The following is a 21,117-nucleotide window of genomic DNA, read 5'->3' on the forward strand; positions in this document are numbered from 1 at the left end:
GTCTGTAAGATAGTCCACGATCCATGCCACCAGGTGTGAATCTACTCCCATCTCAGTCAGCTTGTCCCTAAGGAGCAGAGGTTGGATGGTGTTGAAGGCGCTAGAGAAGTCCAGAAACATAATTCTTACAGCACCACTGCCTCTGTCCAAGTGGGAGAGGGATCGGTGTAGCATATAGATGATGGCATCCTCCGCTCCCACCTTCTCCTGGTATGCAAACTGCAGAGGCTCGAGGGCATGGCGGACCTGTGGCCTCAGGTGGTGAAGCAGCAGCTGCTCCATAGTCTTCATCACATATGACGTCAGAGCAACAGGCCGAAAGTCATTCAGCTCACCAGGACATGATACTTTTGGGACTGGGGTGATGCAAGATGTTTTCCAAAGCCTCTGGCCTCTCCCCTGTTCCAGGCTCAGGCTGAAGATGCGCTGTAGAAGACTCCCCAGCTCCAACGCACAGGCCTTCAGCAGTCGTGGCGATACTCCATCTGGACCCACTGCTTTGCTGGCATGAAATCTCCTCAGCTCTCTGCTCACCTGGGTTGCTGTAATTGTGGGTGGGGATGTCTCTCCAATGCTGGTATCAGCAGAAGGATGGGTGGAAGGTGCAGTACTCCAAGGTGAGAGTGGGTTAGGGTGGTCAAACCTGTTAAAGAAGTTGTTCATCTGGTTTGTTCTCTCCACGTCTCTCTCGATGGTGGCACCCCGCTTCAAGCTGCAGCCAGTGATGATCTTCATCCCATCCCACACTTGCTTCATGCTCTTATTCTGCAACTTCTGCTCCAGCTTTCTCCTGTACTGCTCTTTCGCTGCCCTGAGCTGGACTCGGAGTTCCTTCTGCACGCGCTTGAGCTCATGCTGATCACCACCTTTAAAATCCCTTTTCTTCTGGTTTAAAAGGCCCTTGACGTCACTTGTAATCCATAGTTTGTTGTTAGCATAGCAGTTAGCAAATGAACATCATTCAGGGGAAAATCGCTGGTGGTAACCCTTTCAAATGCATACGTGGGGCCACTTTTTTCATGTAGTGCCACATTAGGGGCACTTGGGGAAAATGAGGATGAAAAGTTGTAATTTGCACATTGTACAATTGTATTTAGCAGACGCTTTTATCCAAGAGATGTCAGCGTAATTGAATAAGCACATCTGTTACAGGACGAGGTTACAAAACTGGTCATCACAAGTGCAGGGCTCAGAAAAAATGTAACTGTCTAATTCAAAACTTGTATTGATAACATCTTTTGTCTTTTGCCTATTTCTGCCCATAAGGCCGACACCCTCAGCGTTAACGTTTGCTATGCGCCATCTAGTGGACTATAGTTGTAATGCATGAAAGTAAAGAACGAATTAACATTTTTGAGAAACCTCAAAATGAATTTCAGGTATTTTAAAACGAGTTTACTTTTTAAGATATCTGAAACTTGTATTGAATGCTTGCAGGCTTTATATGTTCCGTGCTTAGGTCTAAAGCGACACAATTCTGACGGAGATAACCAATGAATTATCTGCGTCTTTACTGTTTATTGATTACTGGAGACATTGGGATTTGTGAATAATCTCGGTGTTGGAATCTGTTGTTGCGTGAGTATTTCATCCGTGGCAATTCAAAGGAAGTGCGCGACAGTATGTTTCTTTACATTTTAAGATATCTGCATGCCATTTTATGATATGTCAAATGCATTTCAATGTATCTTAAATCCATTTTCAGATATCGCAAATACTTTTTGAGGTATCTCCAATTGACTTTGACAAAGCAGTCATTGCATGCAAGGGATATGCAACAATATGCCTGATTTAATATACCTACCATTGCTATATCCCAAACATTATGGTGCCCTGAAAATGGGGGGCATGTATAAAACGTGTTATCATTTCTACATGCTGTGACTGAAATGTATGCAAATAACCATACGTTAAAGTCGACAATGTGTACTTCATCACGTCTGAATTGTTTGATTTGTAATTTTAAACTGTGAAGCAAAGGGGTAAATCAAGGGAAAACGTGCCTTTGTCTCAAACTTTATGAAGGACACTGTACATAAAACAAAGAATACTTCAAATTATAAACAAAAGAAATAGTAACATAAATCAAAAATGAAAAACAAAGACCCAAAAAAGCATTGGAACCCCTGCCAGGGAAGGAACCCTTGTTGAGATATACCATATGGCAAGTTTGCATTTCCAATAATGTTAACTTCCTTTAGTTGAGCGGTTCTCAAACTTTCGTATTTTGCGCCCTCCCCCGCCCTTTTCTACCTGGAATAATTCTGTACCCCCTGCATAATATAAGATAGATGAGAATAACCCATGATACAACTAACAAAGGTATGATACTCGTGCGGTGTTGCGGTATCCTATCATTTTTACTTCCATAAGATTTCCATGTGTTCGGCTAACTTCGATGAAATATTTCCAATTTATTTTTTTAAGTGTAATAACTGTTAAAATGCCTTGTGTGGTCGGCACGGTGGCGCTGCTGCCTCGCAGTTAGGAGACCCGGGTTCGCTTCCCCGGTCCTCCCTGCGTGGAGTTTGCATGTTCTCCCCGTGTCTGCGTCGGTTTCCTCCCACAAACCAAAGACATGCAGGTTAGGTGGATTGGCGATTCTAAATTGGCCGCTTGGTGTGTTTGTGTGCCCAGGATTGGCTCCAGCAGACCTCTGTATTCGGATTCAGCCGGTTAGAAAATGGATGGATGCCTTGTGTGGTTTTTGGTAGTAATTCTAATCCCAAAAAAAAAAAAATTATTCTTATTTAATTATTTTTTTATGTAAAGAAACGATTAAATATGTTTTAATTTACAAAAATCTCGTAAAAAAGTCAATCTGTGCGAGACGAACGTATTTTCGTCTGACAAATATTATACCGCTGTTAGTTGTATCATGAAAATAACCCAATACGCAGTAAATTATTTAACTCAATTTTGCAATATTGGCTACGCTGCCAGTGTGGTGCAGTCGCACCGCATTACCACCTGATCTACTGTTACCCGAATGTTCGCAACAGATACCGACACGTTTCAAACTTTCTGGATTGAAAATACGCGACTATAGAAAAGGAGCACAGAGTGTCTCGATATCTCGAATATCAAACCAAACCTGGACAGGCTGTGTACTTTAAAGCAGGCACATATTAGTCATTAGATCTATGCCATAGAACTGTTTTATTTTAATTTTAGTTATAATGCATTTGTTTTGATTATATGCATGCAAATTTAAATTTGAAATGAAAATGTAAACAAAATTATTTTGATATCTCGTTCATTTATTCGATGCCCCCCAAAACAGTCCCCCTACCACAGTTCGAGAACCGCTGCTTTAGTTAATCATTTTTTATGTGCAGTCAGAAGGTGTGCAGCCTCATCTGTGCATCTACTGGTGTTGTCAGGGAATTTGTAGATTTGGGGCTTCTGAGTACTGAAATCTGCACCTCTGTTGATGGAGTGTGACACACTGTTTGCTTTAAATCTATATTTTGCAATTCATATTTGCACAAACAAATCTTCTGGTTCTTTAAGTTTATGGGGTGACCATGTATAAAAGGTTTTGTAATTTCTACATTTCTAAATACATCCCAAACATAAATGAACAATACTTTCTTCTTTAAATATACACCTTTCTTCTTCTTCATCTTTTCCCACTTCTTTGTGTGGGGTCAATGTGGTTGATGAACCTTTGTCATACAGCATGGTCCTGCACCACCTCCCCAGTCAGGCCCTTTTCCTTCAGATCTTCTATAACTTTATACAACCACCTCCACTTTGGCCTCCCTTGCTGTCTCTTCCCCTGTACATCCATCCCACATATTCATCGTCTCTCCTCATCACATGTTCTACTTCCCTGTACTGTCTTAGCTATCTCTCCCACTTTTGTTGTATCTCTCATTGTCTCATTTCTTATTCTACCCTTTGTTGTAATTCTACACATATCCATCCTAACATTCTCATTTCTGCCACATTCAACTTCTCCTGTGCTCCCTTGACTGCACACCATGTCTCCACTTCACACATCATGCAGTCTTAAAGACCTTACCTTTAACCTTTGCCTTAATTCTTTGATCACACAAAGACCTTCCATTTCCATGTTCCATCCACACTACATTATATGGGTTATCTCTGCATCTAATTTTCCATCTTGGTCCCACTGATCCCAGATATTTAAACTTATCAACTCTTTTCAATATGTCTCCCTGCAGGCTAACTTATGAATCCTAATGATCATTAAACCTCATATGTTCTGTCTTGTTCCCATTCATCTTCAATTCTCTATCTTTCAAAGCTCTTCCCCATTCTTCCAACTTCCTCTCCACGTCCTCTTTTCTGGTGCTACACAATCACAATGTCTTCAGTAGAAGGCCTGCACCAGGTGGGGGGATTGGTCTTTTATCCTACAAGTTAACACATCCATCACCAGACCAAAGAAATGTGGACTTTAAGAAGACCCTGGTGCAGACCTCCTCTAGATGGGATCCTGTCTCTTACCTTGTGCTTTTAACCCAAGTCCTCGCTCACAATCTTCACACACTATTCTGGTCCTCCTTTATCTCTCATGCAACTCCAAACATCTTGACGTGGCACTCGATCATAAACCACATTCAATAAACACCTCAAAGCTACAAAATACACAGGTTAAATCTAGATTCTTTTTTTAAAGCCGACTCCTTAACACGTAAATACGATGAATAATTTTAAAAGAAACCTCTCGAATTTTATTGGTAAGGCGGTCCATACTTAAGATATTGTAAGTTTCCATCTAATTAACATCTTCAAACTGGGAAAATCAGAAGCTTTTTGTTGATATACATATATATGTATTTCTGACAAATTTTCCTAAAGATACTTGCTGATACAATTTTTGTCTTTTATTAGAATTTAACTGAACGCTCAGCTTTAAATCCACTATGATTAAGCTTTATATACCGTGGCTGATCGTTTGTCTGTCCAGGATTTTAAATCACCTGTAGCTCGCAAAACGTTTGTTCTTTGATCTGAAATTTGGTACACATACACAACGTGATGTCTACTATCTGCTTTCTGGGTCATGATTGACCTCCAGGGTTATTCCTCTTTTTATTATTATTTTATTTTATTGTAGAATCAACTTTCAGCAGCGTGCCGCAGGGCAGCCGTGCGGTGCATGCGTACGGGCGCCGTTGTCATCCTTGCCACCTTCGCCGTCACTTCCCCTACCACTTCATATCTTAAATCATTCTTAAGGCAGATTTACGATCTAAGTGCTAGCTTAAGTGAAAAATTAATGAAAACGTACTAAGTAATTGCAACACAAACACTGACTTAATCAGTTTTAACACAAAAAGTTGCAGACAAAAGAAGAGAAGAATCGGGCTGCTAGGGTGGAGAAAAGAAGAGCTGCTCAGGAAGCAGAAAGCACATCAACCTCTGAGCAAACACATGGTAAACTTACAGAGAAATAGTATGAAAACGAGGAATGCTCACGTCAAGTGTATTCACTGCATGATATCGTGCATTGCGCGTTATTGGTTTTATAATAATTTAATAAGCACAGAATGTATGACGTCAAATACAATTGATATTCTTTAATTGAGAGGAATGAAGGTCAGTAGGAGCAAGACAGAATACATGTGTGAATGAGAGAGAGGTCAGAGGAATGGTGAGGATGCCGGAAGTAGAGTTGGCGAAGGTGGATGAGTTTAAATACTTGAGATCAACAGTACAGAGTAACTGGGATCGTGGAAGAGAGGTGGAGAAGAGAGTGCAGGCAGGGTTGAATGCAGGGACGTGCAGGCAGGGGAAGCAGGAGAGGCAGAGCCTCACTTTTCATCAAGAAAAGTAAAAAACCTAATAATGATAATATAAAATAAATATGTTCACTGGTCTGTGTTATAAATTTGTTTTCTGTATGATTCTAATAATTAAGAGAATTTTTATAGTCAAAATTGCTGAATTTGCGCATTTCCTGTTCAAATACAGGGGAGTAACGCAAGGTGCGGCAGCGACCTCTCCTCACCTCACCTCGGTCTGCGATCTCCCAAACACACTGGGCTGATGCATGTAATTGGCGCGTGCCTGTTGCTGTCTCTCTGTATGTTGCCAATCTAATGTTTGCAGACACGTTTATTATACACCGTGACTTTCGAATATCTTCAATCAATATGTGTGACATATTTAGTCTTGCTGATCGGACATAAAACCGTAGTGAAAAGGCACAAGGTGAGGCAGACAGTACCGTGCCGCACTGAAGGGGGCGCATGTGAGCCCAACAGGTGCTTATTGCTGTTCTTCTATGCAGAGTCGCCAATAAGTTAGCGATATCAGAAAGTCAAGTGCACTGCAGTGGTCCGTTTATTTTTATATTTTTGTTCTGACTGACTGTCAAAATGGAAGATTAACACAAACTAAAGGAAAATAAGGAGGACTTTTACAAAAAAGTGACTGAGATTTTTGTGGAGAAGGATAGGTTCATTGACAAATAAAGGTAAGACTATAAACAGTTTACAATACAATACAGTTTATTTTTGTATAGCCAAAATCACACAGGAAGTGCCGCAATGGGCTTTAACAGGCCCTGCCTCTTGACAGCCCCCCAGCCTTGACTCTCTGAGAAGACAAGGAAAAACTCCCAAAAAAACCTTGTAGGAAAAATGGAAGAAACCTCGGGAAAGGCAGTTCAAAGAGAGACCCCTTTCCAGGTAGGTTGGGCGTGCAGTGGGTGTCAAAAGAAGGGGGTCAATACAATACAATACACAGAACAGAACAAATCCTTAATACAGCATAATAATAAAAATTTTAGAAGTACGGAGCAGAATTTAACAGTAGATGATATCACATAATAAGATTTGGATATTTTTAGAGTTCTGGAGACCTCATCCATCAAGCTGCCTCCCCATTTGGCCATTCCACGGCTGAAACGTTGCTCCGATGAAAGGACCCCTCTTTCCCATGATTCCTGTGATCCTCCATCAGGGATGACTTTACCATAGGCAGGCAAACAACTTGGCAGGTGGGCCGTGGCACCAATTGCCACATTTGGGTACCGAGAACAGAAACAGAATAGGTGAGGGTTAGTATTCAATTCTAACTATCATGTTAAACGGTTTTCAATATTATAAAAAAATGGGACCAGACTAAAAAAAGGATCGATCCAATATTTAAAAACTGAATTTTGACCTTAAATAAAACGTTGTTTTGGTTTTTTTTTTGTTATACTTTTGTTTAACAGTCTGCATTGAATTTGATTAAAGCGTCATAATTAAAAACTTTTAGAAACAACTAAATATTTAAATGAAGGTCAAAATTGAAATCTGTTTTTCTTGTACACCTCTCTGTACTTTCATTTGTTTTGAATGAATATGAATTGTAGAATTGCAGCTGCAAATTTAGAACATATGGAGCTCTTCTCTCTCTCACCGCTATAAATGTAACGTTCTTAGCCAAATATGTACCTTACCTATGTGTGTGTAAAGAATGCTGATGAGATATGAAACATAACCAGTAGTCAAAGTGCATGCTGCCAATTGAATAGTGAATAAGCTACTCTTTTGGTTTCATATATTTGTAAATTTGACTCTAAAGTAGTCAGTGCCTCACCAGCCATAAACCTCACTGCACGTCACTGGTGGAGTGGGTGGAGAAGAGTGTCAGGAGTGATTTGTGACTGACGGGTATTAGCAAGAGTGAAAGGGAAGGCCTACAGGACGGATGTGAGACCAGCTGTGTTATAAGGGCTGGAGACGGTGGCACAGGAGACAGAGCTGGAGGTGACAGAGTTAAAGATGCTAAGATTTGCATTGGGTGTGATGAGGACGGACAGGATAAGAAATGAGGACATTACAGGGTCAGCTCAGGTTGGACGGTTGGGAGACAAAGTCAGAGGGACAAGATTGCGTTGGTTTGGACCTGTGCAGAGGATTGATGCTGAGTATATTGGGAGAAGGATGTTAAGGATAGAGCTGCCAGGCAAGAGGAAGGCCTAAGAGAAGGTTTATGGATATGGTGAGAGAGGACATGCAGGTGATGGGTGTGACAGAGCAAGATGACGAGGGCAGGAAGATATGGAGAAAGATGATCCGCTGTGGCAACACCTTACGGGAGCAGCCGAAAGAAGAAGTCTATACTTTTGTAAAAAAAAAAAAATTAAAATAAATAGGTATTATGAAACAATACCAACACCAAAAATCGTTTTTAATTCATTGCTGAAAAAACGTTTTCTTAAGCTTTACATCTAATATGTTTACTATTCCAAATTGTATGCAATCAGGAAATCAGATCTTGCTGATGGATGTTAGATCACTTCATGGAGAGTTTAGTAACAACGAAATTGCAACCGAGCAGAAACTCAATGGCAAAAAAGTTATTTACTCCTATTCAAACTTACTGAACATGTAAAAAGCACGGAGCGTCTACCCTCTAGTCGTCATTGCTATTGGAGACGCAGGAAGCGAGACGGGGCGAGTTCCCGGATGTTGCAGCTCCAGCTTGAGCAGCTCGACGCGTCCCCTTCCGGGTCCGAGGTGCCGACTGCGCGAGAGAGAGAGAGAGAGAAGGGGAGGAAGAACCCGCATGGACTCGACTTTCCTCACGTCTGTTTAGAAACCGGAGCAGCGGAGGGGCGCGTAGTAAGGGCGTGCGGTCAAACACCCTACGGTGGGCGAAGACGTAGCAGCAGGTAAGAGCCGAAAACCGTGATCGGCGGGGGCAACAGGTGTTACGAAGCCGGCGACGCGCTCCGTAACCGACGTCAGATTCAAAGACTTTACCTGTCTGCACGAGCTTTTTAATGTAACATCGTCTCAGATGTGCCAGTGCAGACGAATGTGGGGATTGCGATAGGGGTGGTGCAGTGTTGTTGCATAAGTTGGTAGGTCTGAGCGACTTGTAGCTTTCTGGCAACCATCCCTGAGTTTAATTTACGTAAGGTGTTGCCGCAAAGGTGGGATTAATTGGGAGGGGAAGGTAGAAGGTGACTGTGTCGAGTGTCAGGTGCGTTACAGAACGAAACGTCTTAAAACAAGAGCCTTCAAAGACTGTCCGTTTTTTGTTTTTTTTTTTTTTTACGGACGAGAAGTAGTTTTTCCCTTTCAAACCACTACCGTTGACGTGTCCAGTGCTTGTGTGAGAAAAATGTCAGAGAAAGTGCTTCCTTTTCCTTATCTTAAAGAGACAGTGTCGCTTTACAGTCTCGAGGAGGGCCGGCTACCGACGTCATCCGGTACGGTGAAGTCCACGATACTCGTTAATTAGACAAGCTGTATGACACGATCGCCTACTTAATACGGTGTAAAAATCGACACTGAAAACCAAACCGAAACGTGTTTTCCTCCTGTGTTTTGTAAATGTTATCCAACACTTCATAGTCAAATACACGGGTTAGTGTTCAGTTTATATTTAGAAACTGATAGTCCAAATCAAAGTTAGTTCTGTTAAAATCCGCTGTTTCCCATATAACACCACTCACATTAGTTTTTTTTTTTTAATATTTCTTTTGTTGTTATTGTTTTGTAAGATTGGATATTCTCAATTGCTCCCCGTATTGTTTCCAGGTTGTGAACTTATAGTCCAAATCAAAGTTAGTTCTATTAAAATTCGCTGTTTTCCGTATGTCGCCATTCACATGAGCTTTTTAACAATATTGCTTTTGTTGTTATTGTTTTTTGAGGTTGGATATTCTCAAATGCTCCGCGTGTTGTTTCCAGGCTGTGATGATTGTCCTTTACATATAACTTTCTAATTTCCGAGTAAAGCTCTGACTCCAGATTGTGCAGCGCTGCTTTTTCTTGTGTTTTATGAATTAGTCCGCCCATTTCCTGTCTCACAGCATCCGGGCAGAGATGGAACCACCCATAGACGAAGTGCCAGTTCAAACACATTGACCAGTTAAACGACTTGTATTTATTCAGTTTGGAATGTGTTGTCAGTATCTTCAGTTGTTGTCAGCCCTACCGTTTGTACAGATATTGTTTGAGTTCACAGCATGAAGAAGTGAGTTTGTCCAGGTGGACTCTTGCTCTCCAAAGTCTGTCCCATGGGGTGATTTGTGACTTTAAATAAGAATTTTCCAAACTGGGTGTTGTCATACATTGTGTGTTGCAAAAGTAATGCTCATGTTTTTATATTCTATAAAAGTAATCTCTGTTATTAATTGTAAGTTCAACTTTTACTATAAAGCAAAACAAAAATCTTAAGTAAGGCTGTCAAATTAGCCAAAATTTAAGATCTGGGTACTTGTGTTAAACAAGTTATATTCACACTACACAACTTTTCTAGCAAATGACAGTTGTTGCCTTCATTTGCATAATCTGTGTTCTGTTATTTTTAGTTGTGTAGTTTTACACCTTCAGTGATTCTGTCAAATCAGTCTGTGACACACCTACCTTAAGTCCCAGGGGTGGGCTCTTGTGTGTGCAAGAGCTGACAAGCAAATAAGTGCTCAGCCGGAAGTGCAGTGCATACAATTTAGCAGCCATACTACTTGTACGTCAGAACAGGTAATCCACCCTGAAGCTAAGCATGTTTTGGCCCAGCCAGTACTTGAATGGGAGACCATATAGGAAAAGGTTGGGTTGCTGCATTAAGAGGTGTTGGTGAGGCCATTAGACAGTGCCATGTGCTCTATGTGTGTTTCCCAATGTGTCAGTGTAGTGTCAGGGATGCTGTGCTATAACAATTGAGGCTCTCCTTTAGAAGAGATACAAGGAGTAGGGTGTTGACCAGATGTCCTGGATAAAGTGCCCACATTGACCTGGATCTTCTGGCCACCTAATCACCCAATCCCTTATTGGTTAAATATCTCTTCCAATTTCACCAATTAATAGCTAATGTGTGGTTAGTGTAATGGAGCAAGAATAGCAGCTGTTTTATCGTACAGGCGGATGCTACACATTGGTGGTAGTTGAAGTGATTCCCCCCGTGTATTTAAGGTGCTTTGAGTAAAGTAGAAAAGTACTATACAAACATATTTAATTAATTAATTACCTTAATATTTGTTGCTGTCACACATCATTTCACATTACAGTACAAAACTGTGTGAAATCTGCAAAGGAGAACATCTTATCTGTAGCTTAATAAAGAGAAACACTGAATAACAGTTATCAGTTCCATCTTACCCGTTTCCAAACCTGGTAATATGGTTTAGGGGCACAAGGAGCCAGAGCCTATTTCAGCAACATTCAGCACAAGGTAGGAACAACCCCCGGTCTGGGATTCCAGTCCATCATGGGTCATACCCAGCAGCATTGAATGCAAGGCAGGAACAAACCCCTTGCACCAGTCCTTCATAGGCCATACTATTGTAAATACCTGTACTCACTCCTACTGGGTGAATACCTGGAGTCCTGTGTACAGTTTTGGTTGCCAGGCTGTAAAAAAGACATAAAGTAGCAGTGCCGGGCAAAAGTCCAGAGGAGCAACTAAGTGGACTCCAGGACTTCATGGGATGAGTTATGAGGAAAGATTAAAGAAGTTTTCAGTTTAAGCAAATAGAGATTAAGAGGTGATGTGACTGTAGTGTTTAAAATTATGAAATAAAAGTGATCCATGACATTTTATATTGTTTGTTAATTTGTTGTTACACTAAGTTTAATTGCTTTATTGATTGTAATCCATTATTGTATATTTATTACATCTTTTTCATTTGTGTCAATCAACCTTTTGTTACCTGTCATCCTACACTTGCTGAACAAACAAGCCCAAGCTTATTGTTACTTGACTGTGTTTACCGCTTTTGTAAGTTACTTTGGATAAATGCATCTGCCAAACAAATAAATGTAACGTAAATGTAATGAATGAAATTAGTATGATGGATTGAGTCACTTTAAATTTAATTCAGCAAGGGGCACAGGCTGAAAACTTAAGAGTACATTTTGCATAAACATTTTTGGGGATGTATGAAGGCACCCAGAGTACATGTGTTAAAATGGAGAGAACGTGTAAAGCACACATAGGCAGTGCACAGGCCTGGGTTTAGGACCCAGGATCGTCACTTGTGTTTTTGTTTAAAGTAAAATTCACACTTTACCTATTAGTGTGAAACAGTCAAAGCAGCAGTTCAATTTTGTTATGGTAGTAAAACAGTTATGTTTTAAAGTAGCAGTTGATTAAAAGATAAGCAATTATTAGAATTCTGTTTCATGTAGAGACCAACAGAAGCATAAAAATGGTGAACGTTTTGAATGAATTAATTTTAATTGTGTTATTACACAATTATCCAATTACAATTAACTGTCTAATGCTTCAGTTGTGAAAATAGCCAAGTAGTGTATAAAATCTGCATTACATTTTTGTCAGGAAAAATAATCTGCATGGACTGGAGCAGACAGTCATTGTGCCTCTGCCTCTGCTGCTGCTGCTTCTTTCAGCTGCTCAATTACTTGTATTTTAAGTGTGCCAACACATGTAGAAAGTCAGTGTTGAATTGTGCTTTTCTGATTGAAAAATGAAGATATACTGTAGCTCTTGATGTTTTGTAAAAAGTGGAATAGAACAGAAAATCCAGGACAGGGTGAAGAACACAATATCTTTTCCTTTAGATAGTGGCACAATCGACCAACACGACCTTATCACTCTGTATAAATGGGAACACTGTCACTGAGAGCCTACAATGTGTTTATTTTTTGCCTGAGGCAGATGGTAGCATTTTCTTTTATAATGTTAAAAGGAAAAAAAAAATGTAGTTATTTCCTTGCTATAGATATGTTTCCCACCAACTTTAGGGGGGAAAAAAAAAAAAAAAAGTAAAGGCCTTGAAGAACCCCTAAAGTGGCAGTAATGGAGGTAGTTCATTCCCTCCTTCTGCTGTGCAGGATATTTATGTACCTTGACTGCTGGGATAGGTTCCAGCTGTCCCACAACTCTGCTCTGGATAAGCAGGTTAGGAAAATGGATGGATGGGTGATTGCGGAGAAATTCCATTCGACAGTTTTTATGAAAAGTATTTTCATTTTTAAGTGAGCAATATTGTGCCTTTTTCAGTAATAGAATATAAAATATATAAATATTAATTGTAACAGCAGCTTTGTAATAGTGATATGTCTGTCATGTAATTAACCAACTATGTATTTCAATAAACTAGTGTTAGCTTTCATAGATTCATATATTTCAAAATGCAATACAGGGCTTGAATTTTAATGTGTGATAGACATGGGAATTCCCGAAGAGTAACAGCAAATGGGGGAATTTTAGCATAAGGGTTATAATGGACTAGCTATGCTACCCATCTAAGACAGGTTGAAATGTAAGTAGTGAACATGGACCTCAGTGTTAACATTTGAAGTGCATCACGCAATACATATGTCTTGGTTACATGCCATTTGGTATGGGATTTGTAAAATCAGTCTAAATGTTTGTGATGCGCCATCTATTGGATTGACAAATGAAATTAAATTTATTACTAAAAATGTTTGTGATGCAACATTTTTCGAATTACAGAGACATAAGAACTGGACAGACACAGTTGCTTATCTTTTTTTCAATGTGGATGATGGTATCATCCTGGACTACCTTATTTACCTTGACATGTGACCAGTTCAGATTTATTCTCTTATCTATTTACTCCTGTATTTAAAAAATACTGCTTCAACTGAATACTAAAAATAAAAATTCAAACATTATGTCTATACTGTCCGATTAGTGAGTTACGAGATAATTCAGGATCCTTTAGTTAAAACACCTCTTTAAAGCTGGTTTTAAAATCTGGTTTGTCAGAGAACCCATCTGTTAGGCTTGTAACATTTGCTATTTTAGGGTATATAAGATTTATACTTGCATCATTATCAAATATGTCCCTACTCTTTTTAACATTTGTCCAAACTTAATTTGTTTGTGTGTGAATTCAAACTTGTTAGTTTTATTAGTTTATTTACTAGAAGAACCCCTGTAACCACCATTTGTTGTGCTGCTTTCAAAGTACCTTATATAACTGATAAGACTTTGTTATTGCTTAGCCTGTGTACCAGTCCAGAATTAAAATATTAACTGAACCTGCACTGTAACCAGTAGACTGCATTACATTTGCCAGTGTACCTTTTAAATATACGATGTGTGCTTTCATTACGTTCATCACATTTAACGGGTTAGACTAATGGACTTTAGTTTGGCTTCCAAAAACAAAACAAATGACACAAATTTAGTGCTTGCATAGTCATATTTAACAATGAAGTGTGCTATTTTCCGCATTCTGCTGACTTGCATAATCTGAGTGCTTTCAAGTACTACATTCATTTTATTTTGGTATTAGCAAATGGGGCAGCTCATTGTATTGGTAGTTTAGATAAGCCAAATAGCCCCTTCATTTGAATCTTACCTCAGTTTATTAGTACTGCTTGTGTGCAGATTCCCATAGTTCTATATGTGAGTAACAGTGGGTGCATTTGAGGTTTCCTCTGCAACTGTGAACTACTGTATATAAACCAGTTAGAAAAGGAATGAATGTTTGGACCAGGTATTTGTAGATGAGCTTGATGCAATTAGAGAATGAATGTAAAGCCTCCATTACTTTTTTAAGGAGTGTGTAGGATATGCTACTAAAAAGCAATTCATCACGCCATCATTGTTTGCTTTTATAACTTTATGGCACTCCAAGTTAAATGATTACAACTCACATCTGATTGGTCACATGATCGTGCTTTCAAAGTCTATTTCTCTAATTGCTCCGTAATGATATAAAAGTGCCAATGACAAACGCCATTGGGTGTGTGTTTTGACTTTTTTTGTTTTTTTTTTTTAATAATAATAAGTATGATTCTGCCCACTGACGTTCTTCTGTCTCAGAGTCAGACACAAAGCATTTCTAGACTTACTTGCATCAGCTTTTCCTTTTTGGCATGTGTTAATCTGGTGCTGTTGTATCACTACTGTGAGCCATTTTTATATGTACTGTAATTTTTATTCAGTTTGACTCTTATATTATACCTTCCAGTAATTTGCCTATTTGCAGTTAAACATGAATGCATTATGGACGTTCACTTGGAACTACTAATACTCTACAAAACTTAGTACTGTTATATTTTTGGAATTTTGGTAAAGAGTTGGTACTGAAATATTAGTTCGTGTGACATCTCTACTCTGTTCTGTATTTTCTAGAAGTGTCTTTGGAGGAAAAATGTGTTTCAAAGCCAAAATTAAAACACTGCTCCCCTCCATCCCTAATTAGCAAGTAGAGGTTTCAAGAACTGGCCTCACTGTCTATTTCAACTCACTTTAGTTAATCCACATTAAACAGTAATTGGTTGGCTTTATAACAGAATGCTATATTTTGCGTATTATACCTTAAAAAACAAAAACGGGGCATATCTGAAATTGAAATGCACAGCCAAAATAAAGATGACGAAACATTAAAAGATGGCAGGCATTTACTGTAGCTTTTACAAGTAATCAAAATACATCAAGTCTGAAGTCTAGCATTAACTCATTTAATACATAAAAATTGCACAATTTTTAATTTGTATCAACCTTGTCATAATCCATCCATCCATTTTCCAACCCGCTGAATCCGAACACAGGGTCACGGGGGTCTGCTGGAGCCAATCCCAGCCAACACAGGGCACAAGGCAGGAACCAATCCTAGGCAGGGTGCCAACCCACCACAGACCTTGTCATAATTCATATCAATATTTCAAACAAGTGCAAGTAATACTTTTTGTATAAAATAAAAACAAAAGGCATGAAGCCACATCTTGTTTTATTTGTTTAAACCCTTTAATTCCTTATGTAAAGTTATGCATATTGGTTATTAATAATAAGCAATTTTTTTTTCAAGCAGCTTAATCAAACTGAAGAGTTAAAGGGATAAATCATGATCCATGGCTAAAAGAAAGCCTATGAAAAGTGCAATACAAATACACCAGGCTTGGCATCCACGAGTAGCATTACCTCATTTGATAAATCACACCAGCAATATGGCTTTTACATAAACTGTCAGATTTTGAAAAATTAAAAAAGCACAGTTAAAACTATGTCAATGAAAAGTTGTAACAATGCCTTGCTTAATGTCTGCCTCTGTTTGTTCTTGTAGGTGGTATTAGTTTTAGAGGCTGCCTTGTCAATGTTAACACCTTAGTCTTAAAAAAAGAACATTGATTTTGCCCGGTTTTGATACTATGTGGCCTATTTTATATTTTAACTAAACTTGACACATTTCCTTTTAGTTACTTAATGTTACTTTACTGCAATTGTTTCCTATCCTGTTTTGTAATTTTATACTGTAGCTGTCCTGTATCTCTAGAGCTTCTTTTATACTATTCATAGTCTTTTGGGTTTACTTTCCAGCTTCTCCTGATGTCGGTGGGTGATTCATTTCTTGTAGTAGCTGTTTTTTTTTTTCCTTCTCTTACTATATGCTGTTCAATTATTGTATTTGACATAGTGTTACAATTACATTAGCTTTTCACACATGTTGTTGTCTTGGTGCATGCAGTTAGTGGTACAGTATATTTTTTATAAATTTATATATTTAAGTATTACATATATGTAAGTATATTATATACTGTATGTAAGTATTTTGACATTCAATATTTTTTTTGATCTTGCAGTAGTCAGCAACACTAAACAAGTAATAACTATCCTCACAATGTGTAAAATTAACAAAATGAAGTAAGGAAATTCTTTGCTGAAGCAATCAGATTTAGAAGCCTCATATTTTTGTCTTCTAAGATGCTGATTTAAGCTAAAAAATGTTTGCTTTTGGCATTGACTTAAGCTTTTATTTATTCACCTTTGTCTCTGTGTGTTTTTATCCTCCATTTTCTGAACTTATTTGTCGCTTAGGGTAATAGGAAAATGACAGCTATCTTGGCAGAGGGTATAAGCAAGTGAATAACTTGAGACTGTACACCAGTGTATAACCTCACGGAGATCAATCACACATACTATACTGTATACCCACATGCAGCCAGTCACATTGGCATAGTTTACAGGCCCTAAGCAACATACAGTAGTTGCATTTCTTTAGATTTGGAGGCAAGGCGGTACCCGATTTACGTACGTTGGCTGCACCTTGAGTTGTGAAAATTTATCTTTGGCATAAATATAACGTTATTGTAAATTTGAACAGTTATGAATAGTGCAGTTATGCCTTCAAACTTGGGCCTTAGAACAGTACCATGGAGGTACTATACCAGAAAGGACTGCACCAAGTTGCTGAAAGGGCTCGAGCGATGGTAAGAGAAAATGGTGAAACATGAAGTGATTGATGACAAGCAAAAAATTAACGAATGAATGAATAAGGAAAAACACACTTCTGCATCTTGTCAGCACTTGCTTTTGCTGCTTTTAAAATGAACATGATTGTGAAGGGCAACATTCAGACAGACACAAGAAAGGGTCAGGAGGCTTAAAATCTACTAAGAGAGCAAAACAGTCACCAGAGTACATGTACTGTATATGTAAAAGATAGAAGATTAAAGGCAGCCTCGCATGCATTCTTCTGTGCTGTGTGAAACCCAGATTTAAGATAGCCAGAATTATAGAACACTGTTTTTGATCAACTACCCAGTGGTTTGTTCTCTGTGCCTACACTTTGTGTCTACAGCTTATCATCTATCTTTAGTTGTCTTCTGTTACTTCTGTAATTTTTTGTATGAAAAAAATATTTTACAATTAGTGGTGTGCTGCTTTCATATGGTACAATTTTAGAGAGATGTTTGTACTATAAATAATAACTCAATATCAGTGTTATAATTAAGTGAACTTCTATATATTCATGAACATAAGCATTCTGTACAGGGGACATGCGGCTAGCTTCTTTTTATGAAGCCTAGCAAACCCAGGATGCTGGATCTGTGACGCGGCAACACTACTCATTTTGCTATAAGGAGCCATTATAAAAAACAAACAAATACATACACACACAGAGACAGACAGATGAGGCAAGATTTGAACTTTTTAGTAAAAGTGCACAGCACTTGCTTTGCTGTTCTTAGGAGCTGCATGACTTTCAGACCTTAAAGGAACAAGGAATTCCAAAATGCTCTGTAAAATATTGGGCATGTAGCTGAAGCTCAGAAGAATTTGGATCAGCACTTTGACAGTGAACAGAAAAACAGGTGTTAATCAAAAATAGAATGGCAGAAAAAAATATTCTCCATTTTGGAATGGTCAAGTCAGAATCTTGACATTAGTCCTATTAAAACTATGACATAATCATTTGCATTCATGCAAAATACTTCAGAAAAATAAATTAAACGAGGCAGTTCTATACTATTAGGTATGGGCCAAAACTAACTATAGGTTAAATCGGCCACTTCAAGCTTGATCTTGAAATATGTAATTATACTTTTAATGTTTTTTTGAGTGTTGCAGTTGGACTAATGTACAAGTGAGTTTGTGTCTGTATATACTTGATGACATACTGGTCTTCCATTCAGAGTTTGGTTCATTTATTGTTTCAAAAAAGTGCAGAGTTAATATTTTATTTTTGCTGTTAAATTGAGAATTATTTTTTAAACATTTGTAACTATACCTATGCATAGAAAATGGCTTTTGCACAGTTAATGACAAAATCCAAATGACTAATGTAAATATGCTGCAGATGTGTTAACCAAAAAATGCTGCTTTCTATAGTTTGTCCAAGTCCTGTCTTTGACCCTTTTTAAGATAGTTCACATGTTTTGGAGATGTAGTAAAGTAAATTGTTCATATAGCCTGTCCCTCTCTTTTCTAAGCATTATATAAACTTATATGGTATACTACACTGATATTACTTATTGTGGATTTTTTTCTGCTATTCAAAACATTTAATGTTTAATCTTAAACATTTTCTTACAATACATACCAAGGCAAGCATAATATCATAATATACAATAATAAGGTTAAATATAATCTCAAGGTAATATTATTTTCTTGAATAAGGTTTTGACTTTGAAAGCATGAGAGAGATAGACCCACATTTTTTCACAGATAAGTCATTCTGTTATACAGATGAAAATTTCAGAGCATATACTATCACATGACACATTAGGCCAAGTATGAATAGTTCTGAGGTTGTAAAATAGTAAATGTGCATATATGCATGATTCATGTAACTATAACTGTAACAATAACACTTTAAAATTAAAAAAAATATATATACGTACTATTTCAAATGTGCCACCATTTGACAAGAATTAAACTTTAAGTCCCAGTATATCTTTTGTGATCAGACCAACAAAAATATGCCACCCCACCTTCCACTGTACATGTATGTGCTTACTCTGCAGTATTTTAGAAAGTTAACTTTTAAAAGAGTTGAACTGGAGTGCAGGATAAAATTACTGGAACAATTGGGAATTTTAAAAATGCTATTTTCATCTTTCTTGCAGAAGAAACTGGTACATGTATGAAAGTACACATCATAGTAAAGCTAATTTAACAATTGACAGTTGATGGAGAGAACTATTCATGTGACTATTTCCCTGACTTTACCTTCTTCAGCTGTGCTTTCTGCCTGTGTTGTACTTATATTCAAACAAATTAAGGCCTCAGCTTTATTTGGCCACTAGACATTAAGCCCGTTACAATAACGGGCGCTAGAACAGTAGTGCATAAACATTAGTAGGAACAGTCTATATTAAATGGCAAGGGACCTTGTATGTGGCTGTAATATGCGTCCCTGTATTGTGTGCCTTTCATTTTCTCTCGCAGTAATACTGGTTTGTATTTCCGTAAAATGCCTGTAATTTTCTCTGACAGTAATACAGTGGAACCTCGGTTCACGACCATAATTCGTTCCAAAACCCTGGTCGAAACCTGATTTGGTTGTGAGCCGAAGTAATTTCCCCATAGGATTGTATGTAAATACAATTAATCTGTTCCAGACCGTATGAACTGTATGTAAATATATATTTTTTTACGTTTTTAAGCACAAATATGGTTAATTATACCATAGAATGCACAGCATAATAGTAAACTAAATGTAAAAACATTGAATAACACTGAGAAAACCTTGAACAACAGAGAAAAGTAACACTGCAAGAGTCTGTGCTATAGCACTATGAACCACTCGCTAAAAACACTTTTTTTTTTTAAAGAGTTTTAAGCACAGGGAAAAAAATGAACATTTGAAAAATCCATAATTTAATAAACAACCAAGAAAAGTAACATTGCAACAATGCACGCTCGCGCCTGTGTGTGTATGTGTGTGTCTGTCTCTCTCTCGCGCGCCTGTGTGTGGGTCTCTCGCGCGCCTGTGTGTGGGTCTCTCGCGCGCCTGTGTGTGTGTGTCTCTCGCGCGCCTGTGTGTGGGTCTCTCGCGCGCCTGTGTGTGTGTCTCTCGCGCGCCTCTGTGTGTGGGTCTCTCGCGCCTGAACACGTGCGGCCCCGCGCATGCGCACTTCAGCAGAAGACACACACACACGGACACTTGGACGCACACAGGGGTTTTATTAAAGAGGATTACTGAATATTTAGCAGGGTAGCACTGTAGTGCAGTGGTGGTGCTGCTGCTGCCTCACAACAAGGACAAAGAGGTTCAAGTCCCAGGTGTTCCATGCATGGAGTTTACATGCTCTCCCCATGTCTGCTTTCATTCAGGTGCTCCAGTTTTCTCTCAAAGACACATTGTTCTTGTCTTGTGCCTGATACTTGGTAATACAGGCTCTGGATTCCCACAACAATCCTCTGGATAAGCAGGATTGGAGAAATAAAACATAGTGGGTGGATAGATTGATGAATATTTGGGTATTTATATCAAAAAGGTTGCTTGTCTCAAAATATTTTAATATTGGAAAAAGAGCACACAATAAAGATAAAAATTGGTATATAAGCAGGTAAAAGTGAAAGGTTTGTATGCTTCCATTGTTGGCTTCATAATTTACACTACTTTCCCAGTAAAATAAAAACATTATTTTACCTATATACAGTATATGCTGTCACACCATTTAAACAAAATACGTAATTCTGTGAATTTCCTAAAAGGGGAGAATTTTAACAAAATTATTAATGGAGTTCCCACATGTAGGAAAAAAATAAAAAGGAAACAACCAACGCCCACAGGTCTATCTAAATACAGCATGTACCTCTTCTGTCAGTGTAAGGAGCTTAACTGCTTTCTCAATGCTCAACTCAATATCTTTCTCTTTAATCTCATTATGGATTTGAAAATGACAAAGTAAACCACTGTTTAAGTGTTTGTTTCTTGTTTAAGCATGTTGATCAATTATAAATGGTTCCTAG

General features: G+C 38.3%; 1 protein-coding gene across 3 annotated transcripts in view; it reads left to right on the top strand.

The window, feature by feature from the left end:
• Positions 1 to 8,454: 8,454 nt before the first annotated feature.
• The window catches only part of arfip1 (ADP-ribosylation factor interacting protein 1 (arfaptin 1)), an 85,397-nt gene continuing 72,734 nt past the window's right edge, over positions 8,455 to 21,117 (top strand). For 2 of the 3 annotated variants that reach the window (XM_039750261.1, XM_039750263.1), the window contains exon 1: positions 8,455 to 8,641. The gene's annotated coding sequence lies outside the window, so the exon portion shown is untranslated. The remainder of the gene's footprint in view (positions 8,642 to 21,117) is intronic. The other variant, XM_039750262.1, reaches the window with a different exon arrangement.

This window comes from Polypterus senegalus, chromosome 4 (genome assembly GCF_016835505.1).
Source record: "Polypterus senegalus isolate Bchr_013 chromosome 4, ASM1683550v1, whole genome shotgun sequence".
Taxonomy (NCBI): Eukaryota; Metazoa; Chordata; class Cladistia; order Polypteriformes; family Polypteridae; genus Polypterus; species Polypterus senegalus.